At 38.7% G+C, this 9691-nt stretch overlaps 1 pseudogene; it reads right to left on the minus strand.

Annotated features, from left to right (window-relative positions):
• Positions 1 to 4703: 4703 nt before the first annotated feature.
• LOC101706034 (fatty acid-binding protein 5 pseudogene) lies at positions 4704 to 8265 on the minus strand (annotated as a pseudogene).
• Between the last annotated feature and the right edge of the window lie 1426 nt (positions 8266 to 9691).

The following is a 9691-nucleotide window of genomic DNA, read 5'->3' on the forward strand; positions in this document are numbered from 1 at the left end:
TGGACGTGGGCTCACGGCTGCCTGCACACCAACCGCCGCGACCCTAGGAAGCTATTATTAGGTTATTTTTCTAGATTTTCTGATGTTCGTAGTATTCATAGGCTTTAATAAATGTGCAAAATATTGTGATTTCTTTTCTCCATTTAAATAAGTACTCACTCTTTTTTTTCTTATGTTACTGGAGACTGAACCTAGGGCATGGTAGACATACTTTCTACCACTGAGTTACACCCCAAAATATTTACTTTTGAACCTAATTTTGTATTCATATTAATGGTGAACTCGCCAAAATGTATAAATACGAGGCCACACCCAGCCTAGATTAGCCCTTACCTATACCCAGTACTTTGGTAAATACTGTTGGTTCTACCATCAGTATTTGCATACTGTCTTCACTGCCACCTCTACCATAATTTTCTACCTAGATTATTGTGATAACTTCCTAATTTTTCTCCCTGCTTCTTGTTTTGCCCCATTTTTGTCTAATCGCAGCACAGCAGGCAGAGTGATCCTTTTAACCCAAGTAATATAGGTTCTTCCTTTGTTCAAAACTCTTCAATAGTTTCCCTCTTCATTCAGAGTAAAGTCCAAAGTCCTTTTATGGCTTCCAAAAATGCACATTATCTGTGTTTCTCCAAACATCTGGGACTTCTTTTCTCACTTCTCTCTTCTTATTTACCCCAATTAACCACTCTGGTTGTTTTTATTTACTTGTTTGTTTGTGGCACTGGGGGTTGAATCCAAAGCATTTGCACTGACCTATGTCCCCAGCCCTTCTAATTTTTTATTTTGAGACAGGGGGTCCCTAAGTCACTAAGCTGTCCAAGCTGGGCTAGAACTTCTGATTCTCCTGCCTCAGTACCCCAGAGTACTGGGATTACAAGCGTGTGTCACCACACCCAGCTCCATTGTGATTATTCGCTGTTCCAGGAATGTTTCAAGCATACTTCTGCCTTGGGACCGTGGCATTGGCTATTTCCCCTGCCTGGAATCCTCTTCTTTCAGCTATCTGCATGACTTGCTCCCTTGCTTCTTTTAGGTCTCAGCTCAAATGTAACTTTATCAGGGAGGCCTTTCCCTGGGTGAGGGATTGGGTCCAGAAACCCCCAAGGATACCAAAATCCACAGATACTCTAGTTCCTCATATAAAATGGCACAATAGTTGTATACATCCTATGCCTATCCTTCTCCTGTATACCTTTAAACCATCTTCAGATTACTTACAATACATACATGCTGTAAATGCTATGTAAGTAGGTGCTATGTTGTATTGTTCAGAAAAATATTGGCCAGAAAAAGTCTGTACGTGCTGTCTTAGTTACTTTTCTCATCACTGAGACAAAATACCCAACACCCAAAATTAATAGAAGAAAAGTTTATTCTAGGTCACAGTTTGTAGAGATTTTAGTCCATAGTTGGCTGGCTCCAAGGCAGGAGGAATGGCAGAGGAGAAACAGTCCATGACAGGGTAGACAGGAAGTAGCAGCAGTGATACCACACCAACAAGCCTCCCTTTCCCCTTTTATCCTATTTAAACTGCAAGCCTTTTGGGTGGTGTCACCATACCCAGAGTGGGCATTCTCATTTTCCACATGCAGAACTATGATAAACCAATCAGTGGACTAATTAACTTATCACACACCCTTAACCCCAGTATCACACACTGGTGATCCAGTCACCTCTCAGAAGCCCCTCCTATGGGCACATGAAGCTTTGAGAGAACATCTAGATACAAGCCATAACCATATACAGTACAAATGTAACTTTTTCAAATATTTTTGATCCATAGTTGGTTGAAACTACAGATATAGAGTTCATGGATATTGAAGACTCGTGGTGTAAAATTGCAATCTCTTCATGCTAAAGTTATAGCTGAGTTTCAGAACATTTGCCTAGCATGTATGAAGTCTTTGGTTTGATTACCAGTACCACACACACACACACACACACACACACACACGCACACACACCCCACTCATTATTTCTATTCTATTTTTCTATATTATCACCTGATATAATTCATAATTCTATATTTATTTGTATATCTTCCTTCTCCTCCATTAGAAGGAAGCTTTGCAAAAAGAAATATCTTGTTGTGTTCCCTAATTTATTCTCAGCAACTCAACATGTGCTTGGCATATAGCAGGCATTCAATAAATATGTGTTGAATGAATGAAGGATAAATTTGATAAGCTAATGTAAGCAATAGGACTACAGGGTGATCTTCCTTTTGTTCTTTTAAAATTATTTTAAAAATGTTTGATAAAATATAAAAGTGTAAGCATTGCCACTTTAATGATTTTAAGTATCCTGTTCAGTGGCATTCACTTATTAATATTGTTGTGCATCTATCACTACCATCCGTCCCACAGAACATTTTTAATCTTTCAGAATTGAAACTCTGTACCACATTTCTTTATACACTAGGTTAATGCCTGAATTTCATACAACAAACATTTATTATTATAATGTCAAAAGGCCATTTCCATTTTGGGAACAGACTAACGGGAGATTTAGATTCATTTTATAAAACAATAATTGAGAAAAAACTGTGTTCCTATTCCTTAAACAGATTAAGTGTGAAGCTGCCCAGGTTTAAAAATGATTCATTAATGTGTTCCTCTGGGAGCTTGAATATTCAGTACCAGCTGTTTTCTTCATTAATATTTGAATTTAATATTTTACCATAAGAAATTCAATACCAAAGGAATAGTAAATATTTAACTACTTATGGTATTATTTTAATTTGTTAATAGTTTTTTTTTCACTTGGGGTTTGCTTAATTAGTGATACTATTGCAATTATTCAGCGTCATAATACAGAGAAGGGAGAGAGGAAAGTCGCACAGATTGAGAGCCTATTTGGTGCTGGGGCTCTGCCTCCCTTTCCTCAGCTCCCATGCCCTTGGCAACGCACTTGCACCATCTCCATTTCATAGTAAAGGCTCTTGACAAGACCACCGATGAATTCCCTGTCACCTAATCTCAATAGACACTTTTCAGTCTTTATTCATTTGACCTAGCAGCTGTCAGCACAGATGACCACTCCCTTCATGTCAAAACCCCTCCTTCCTTGCCAGCATTTGTTACCTTTGCCTTTTTGATAGTAGCCATTTTACAGGTATGAGGTGATGCCTCATTGTGGTTTTGGATTTGCATTCCCTGATGATTAGTGATGATGAGCATTTATTCATGTACTTGTTCATTTGTCAGTCTACTTTTGAGAAATGTCTAGTCAGGTCTATTGTCCCTTTTTAAATTGGGTTGTCTTTTTTTTTTTTCGCTATTGAGTTTTTGAAGTTCTTTATATATTCTGGGTATTAACCCCTTGTTAAATGTGTATTTCGCAAATACCTGCCCCCTCTCTGTAGATTGTTATTTTCCTCTGTTGACTGTTTTTTTGCTATACAGAGGCTTTTTAGTTCGATAAAGAAAATGTGGTATATGTACACAATGGAATACTATTCAACCATATAAATCATGAAAGCCTGTCATTTCTGACAATGTGGATGGACCTGAAAAACATTTTGTGAAGTGAAATACTTTAGGCACAGAAAGACAACACTGCATGATTTCACTCCTAAGTAGAATCCAAAAGAATTACTCTTATACAAGTTGGGAGTAGAATACTGGCTATCAGAGATTGGGGAGAGTAGAGGGGAAAACAGGTCAGTCAAGAGGTATAATGTGTAGGGGCCGGGGATTTAGCTCAGTGGTACCGCACCTGCCTGGTAAGCGCAAGGTCCTGAGTTTGAGCCCCGGTACAAAAAAAAAAAAGGTACAATGTGATTGTTCGGATGAACAAATTCTGGTGTTCTATGACACAGAAGGATCAATATAGTTAAAAATAATGCACTACATATCTCAAAGTAGGTAGAAGAGAGGAATTTGAAGGTACTCACCATAAATAAACGATAAAAGTTGAAGGTGCTGAATATACTAATTACCCCGAGTTGATCACTACCAAACTTATATGTGAATCAAAACATCACACTGGTGGCTGAAGGTATAGCTGAGTGGTAGAGCTTGAGCTAAACATAGGCAAGGCCCTGGGTTTCATCCCCAACACCAAAAACAAAACAAACCAATCCAAACAGAACAAGCAACAACAAAAATTAAATAAAAATAAACCAAAAATTATAACTCATAAATTGTATCTCATAAATATGTACAAGTATTATGTGTCAATAAAAAACCTTTTTGCTTTGTTTTCTCATCAGTTTTTTTTAATTCTACTTCCTAAATATTTTCATTATCGTCCTACTTCTCTCCACTGTCACCACCCAAACTGGCCTAAAACCATCACCTCTTGCCTGGAATATTTCAATAGCCTCCTAACTAATCTGTTTGCCTCCAGTCCTGTTCAGCCCTAATCCACTTCCTACACTACTGTCAATGAGCTCTCTGAATTATAGGCACATCTCTCCCTTGATTACAACTCCTCATGGACTTCTGGTGCTCTCAAATTCAATATCCTTACTCTGGTTTAGAGAGTTCTTCACCTTGTGATTCCTGCCTGTTTTGCCAGATTCATTCTGAGTTACTCTCCTTTAGATCTGTCTACATGAGACTTCTCCAGTTTCCATGAATAAGTCACATACTCTTCCATCTCTGGATCCTGCATAAGCTTTTACTTCTACCAGGGCTGTTCTTTATTAATTTATTCTTTCAATCAACAAATATTTATCAAGTGCCTACCAGATGTCAGGGATTGTTGGAAGTACAGGGGATATAGCAGTGAACAGAATAAAGATTCCCTTGTTTATGGCTCTTGCATTCTAGAAAGAGAAGAGAAATAAGCAATAATAAATGCAATGCATGAGTAAACTATATAGAGTTTTAAAAGGTGAGAGTTCAATGGAAAAAAAAAGTAGAGAGCAAAGTAAACAAGGATCAAGAGTACAGAAGAGTGCTGGGTGTGGTGATGTGCACTTGTAATATCAGCATTCTGGGAGGCTGACACAGGAAGATTGCAAGTTAAAGCCCAGCCTGGGCAACTTAGTAACTTAGCAAGATCCTGTCTCAAAAAAAAATTTTTTTTGGGGGGGTGCTAAGGATCGAACTTGGGACCTTGTGCTTTCAAGGCAGGAGGTGGAACCACTGAGCTAAATCCCTGGGCCTCAAAAAATAATTTTTTTTAATAAAGGGCTGGGGGGACGGGGATTTAACTCAGTGGTTCCGGCACCTGCCTCGCAAGCGCAAGGTCCCGAGTTCAATCCCTGGTACCAAAAAATAAAAATAAAAAAATAAAAAATAAAAAAAGGGCTGGGTATGTAGCTCAGTGTGAGGGCCTTGGTTTCAATCCCCAGTGCTGCAAAAAAAAAAAAAAAAGTACAGAGCAGGGTGGTTGTTTGAAATTTTCCATGGAGAGGTCAAAGTTGCTTCATCGAGAAGGTGATATTTCAGCAAAGACTTGAAGGAGGTGGAGGAATAAACCATGTGGATGTCTGAGGGAAGAACATTCTGGGAGAGGCAGCAGACAGTGCAAACCTATGAGGGTGGTGTGTTGGGCACAGTGAAGAGAGAGGTGTGGCTTCAGGGAGTGAATGAGTGTGAGCACAGAAGGAAAAGGTTGCTGAAGATGCAGCTAGGGGCCAGGTCCTGAAGAGGCTGGTGGGCCACTCTGTGGGGTTTGGCTTTTTTCTGAGTGAGATGTGAAGCTATTAGTGATTATTGATTAGACAAGTTACATAATTAATTAATTTTTTAAAAGATTGCTCTGCTACATTGAGAATAGACTGTAAGGAAAGATGGGGGTGAAGTGGGAACAGGAAGACTGGCCAGGAGGCTATGATAATAGGTCGGGCCAGAGAAAAAGTTGGTTATGGAATATAAATATATGATAAATGTGTATAAGTAAATAAATGTGTTTGATATATAGATATAGACCATGGTTAAAGGGATGATCCTGGTTAAACATTTTGAAATAGTTACATGTAAAATGGTTGTGATAAAGATAATTTAACAAAATAATGAAAAACAGGCAGCATAGAGATTTGCTCATTGAACTGAGCTTGTTCATTCTCCCAGCTATTTCCTGTCTAATGTGATGATGGCATCTTTTTCTATTTTTTTTCTTAAATTCTTTTCTTGGTACATTTTAGGTATACAATATGTTTACATTTATCACTGGGTGCTTGTACCTGTACATGATGTATCTTGGTTCTTATTTTTTCCCCATTACCTGTGTGCCCTTCACCCCCTCCACGCTTCCCTATTTACATAGACGTTGTTTCCATTTTTTCCTTTTCTCATAATTTTTCCTTTCCCTTCTTTCCTTTCCCCTTCCCCTCCCACTGCTCCTACCCCTTTGGACCTTTTCTTCCTATTTCAAATGATCAATTATTTGTTTTAATCATTTTCATCCTTATTTACACTTTCAGTTTCTCACACCAGAGAAACTATTCGGTATTTACACATGTGTGTCCTATTTATTTCACTTAAGAGTATGGCCTCAATATGCATCCATTTAGCTATAAATGTCTCTAGTTTCTCATTCTTTATGGCTGAGTAGTACTCCATTTTATAAAAAAAACACATCTTCTTTATCCAGCTTCCAGTTGATGGGCACTTGGGCTGTTTCCAAGCTTTCACTATTACAAACTGTGCTGTTATAAGTACAGGAGCGCATATATCACTATGGTATGATTCTTTTAATTCTTTTGGGAAGATATCCAGTAGGGGAATAGCTGGGTCAAATGGGACCGCTAGTCCTAGTTCTTTGAGGTATCTCCATACTGATTTCCACAGTGGTTGCACCAGTCTGCACTCCCACCAACAGTGGAGAAGGGTTCCTTTCTCCCCACAACCCTGCCAAAATTTGTTATTGGTTGATTTCTTGATAGCAGTCATTCTTTCTTGGGTGAGGTGGAATCTCAGTGTTGTTTTCATCTGCATTTCTCGAATGACCAGGGATGTTGAACATTTTTTCATATGTTTATTTGCTGCTTTTACTTTTTTGTCTGAGAAATGTCTGTTCATTTCAGATGCCCATTTTTGGATTGGGTCTTTAAATTTGGGGAGTCTGATTTTTTTTAAAGTTCTTTATATATTCTAGATAGTAGTCCTTTGAGGAACAGGTAGTAAAAAATTTTTCCCACATTGTAGGTTGTCTCTTAGCTCTGTTGGTGGTTTCTCTTGCAGTGCAGAAGCTTTTTAATAGGAAGAGGTCCCAGTTGTTGATTCTTTGTGCTAGTTCCTGTGCTACTGAGCTTTTGTTCATAAAGTCTTTTCCTATACCAATGTCTTCAAGAGTTCTCCCTAACCTATCTTCCAGCAAGTTTAGAGTTTCTGTTTTAATATTTAGATCTTTGATCCACTTTAGTTTAGTGCATGGTGAAAGATATGGGTCTAGTTTTAATCTGTGGCAGGTTGAAATCCAGTGTTTCCAGCACCCTTTATTAAAGAGACTATCTTTCCTCCAGTGAGGGTGGTTGGCTCCTTTGTCAAAGATGAGATGGCTGAGTATGTCTGGAGTTGTGTCTGCATCTTCTAATCTATTCCACTGTTCCTTGGGTCTGTTTCTTTGCCAGTACCATGCTGTTTTTATCACAGTAGCTTTGTAATATAGTTTCAAGTTGGGGATTGTGATACCTCCTGCCATATCTCTGTTGCCTAGAATTGCTTTTGCTATTCTGGGTCTCTTCTGTTTCCAAATGAATTTTTGGATTGTTTTCTCTAGTTCTGTGAAATATATTGTTGGAATTTCAATCAGCATTGGATTAAATCTATATAGCAGTTTTGGAAGTATGGCTGTTTTCACTATATTGGTTCTTCCTACCCAGGAACAAGGGATGTCTTTCCATTTTCCTATATCCTCTTTGATCTCTTTTTTCAGAGTGCTGTAGTTTTCAATGTAGAGGTCTTCTTTTTCTATTTTTTTGTAGACTAGAGTACAGGTGATGTTCATGACACAGGCTACCATTGATTTTCCAGTTTTCAGTATTTTGTATTGTGCTTTCTTTCTAATCTCATTCCTAGTGCTGAATTAATGTACCATCTATAAAGTCGCAAACCACTTTTTTCTGCCATCAGCTATAGTTTCTTCAAACTTCCTTTCCAAGGTACAAGAAAACTGTGCTGTTTTCAGAGTGCTCTCAGTATTCACAGTGATGCTGTTGTCATCACAAGTGATGATACAACCTGGCTTGGACACTGCATCTATTTTTCACATAGCTACTCCCATTCCTAATTCCTTCATGTAGTCCTCAAAGACTTTTCAGTCTACTAGGTGCCATCTTCCCACCAACTGCTGGATGGTGGCCATGGTGGACACAGATGCACATGTGCAGCTAGCAGAGCAGGTCAGATACAGGCAGTGTGCTGTGCTGGGTTATAGATGTGTTTTGACAGTGTAACCATCTGAATTTGCTGGTTAGGTAGAGAGTATGAGGAGGTGCCAAACTTATATATAGGACCTGAAACTTACATAATTTTGAGGGTCTTTAAAAACAAACAAAATAAAGCACAAAAGTGGATATGTGCTTAAAATGAGGAAAAATTTACAAAAATCAGGCAGACTTTGCAATGGCAAGGTGACTCAGATACTGTAGGACAGGATTCATAAAACATGACTTCACACACATACTCTTTGCTCATGCCACAGCTACAGCTTTGTGCCCTATAAACATAGGATTCTGATCAATTTTATTTAATGGAACTCTCATTGAGGATAAAAGAATATGCAGCGCTTACAACTGTGTATGCTGCATTGCTCAGTATGTTCTTAACAGCAGAGAAAAATCTACTTTTAGCTAGACATCAATAAGAACCAAATCTTCTGCATACAGTTTTAACTTTGGAAGAATTTCCCATAGACTACCTTCTGGATGCATACATTTCAAAGCTTGTGTTGCTTCTACTACCTGTGTTTCCAGTGCCAGTTACCATGGAATAAATTCATATCATGATATGACTCCTGGTCCTTTACTGTTGTCACAACATCAGGTAAATTAGCACAGTGGGATGTTCCAGGGAGTCAGTCTTTCACTGAGTCAGCAGGCAGGATACAAAGAAGTGGCTACAAACCACGTCAGTGTGTCTCACCAAAGCCCCGCCAAAGTTATCCCCAACTCAGCTTCGCCTAAGCAGGATCCCCACAATGTCCACAGTAGCTCCAGTAGCACATAACAAAAGGGGAAATGTGATATAAGAATATTTGTAGTGGAAAGAGACAGTGATCTTCACTGACTTCAACAAAAATGTCTAACCCAAATTTCATAAAAATATGTGACAATGTCACCACATTCCTAGGGACTTCTTCAGGGCCTTGGAATATGAGGGTCTCTGAAGCTAAAACAACATCACAAGCTTCAAGTAAAGCTGGCACTGGATCTGGAGTGTGGTGGAGATGCATTAAGGATAATTCCAAAGCTTTGCCATGAATGAAATGGGAAGGAATGCAGGAGAAACAGATTGGTCAAGGGGATAAGGAAGATCAAGAGTTCAGCTTGACCTCAATGAGTTAAGATGCCTGTTAAATAGCCAAGCAGAGATGTCAAATAGCTCTTCTTACTATTCCTTTTGGGGTCTACCCTTACTCATCTTTCACAACTCAGTAAAGTGTTACTTCCTCAACTTGGACTCATTGGGCAAGATTAAATCCCCTGTTACACACTCAACAGTTCCTCATACCTTTCTCTTTGTATGACTCAGTATCCCTGTATTGATGTTTTTCAATGGTTTTTTCTTTT

The sequence above is a fragment of the Heterocephalus glaber genome, unplaced genomic scaffold (genome assembly GCF_053883595.1).
Source record: "Heterocephalus glaber isolate CG9 unplaced genomic scaffold, H.glaber_assembly_v1.0 deba00001730, whole genome shotgun sequence".
Taxonomy (NCBI): domain Eukaryota; kingdom Metazoa; phylum Chordata; class Mammalia; order Rodentia; family Bathyergidae; genus Heterocephalus; species Heterocephalus glaber.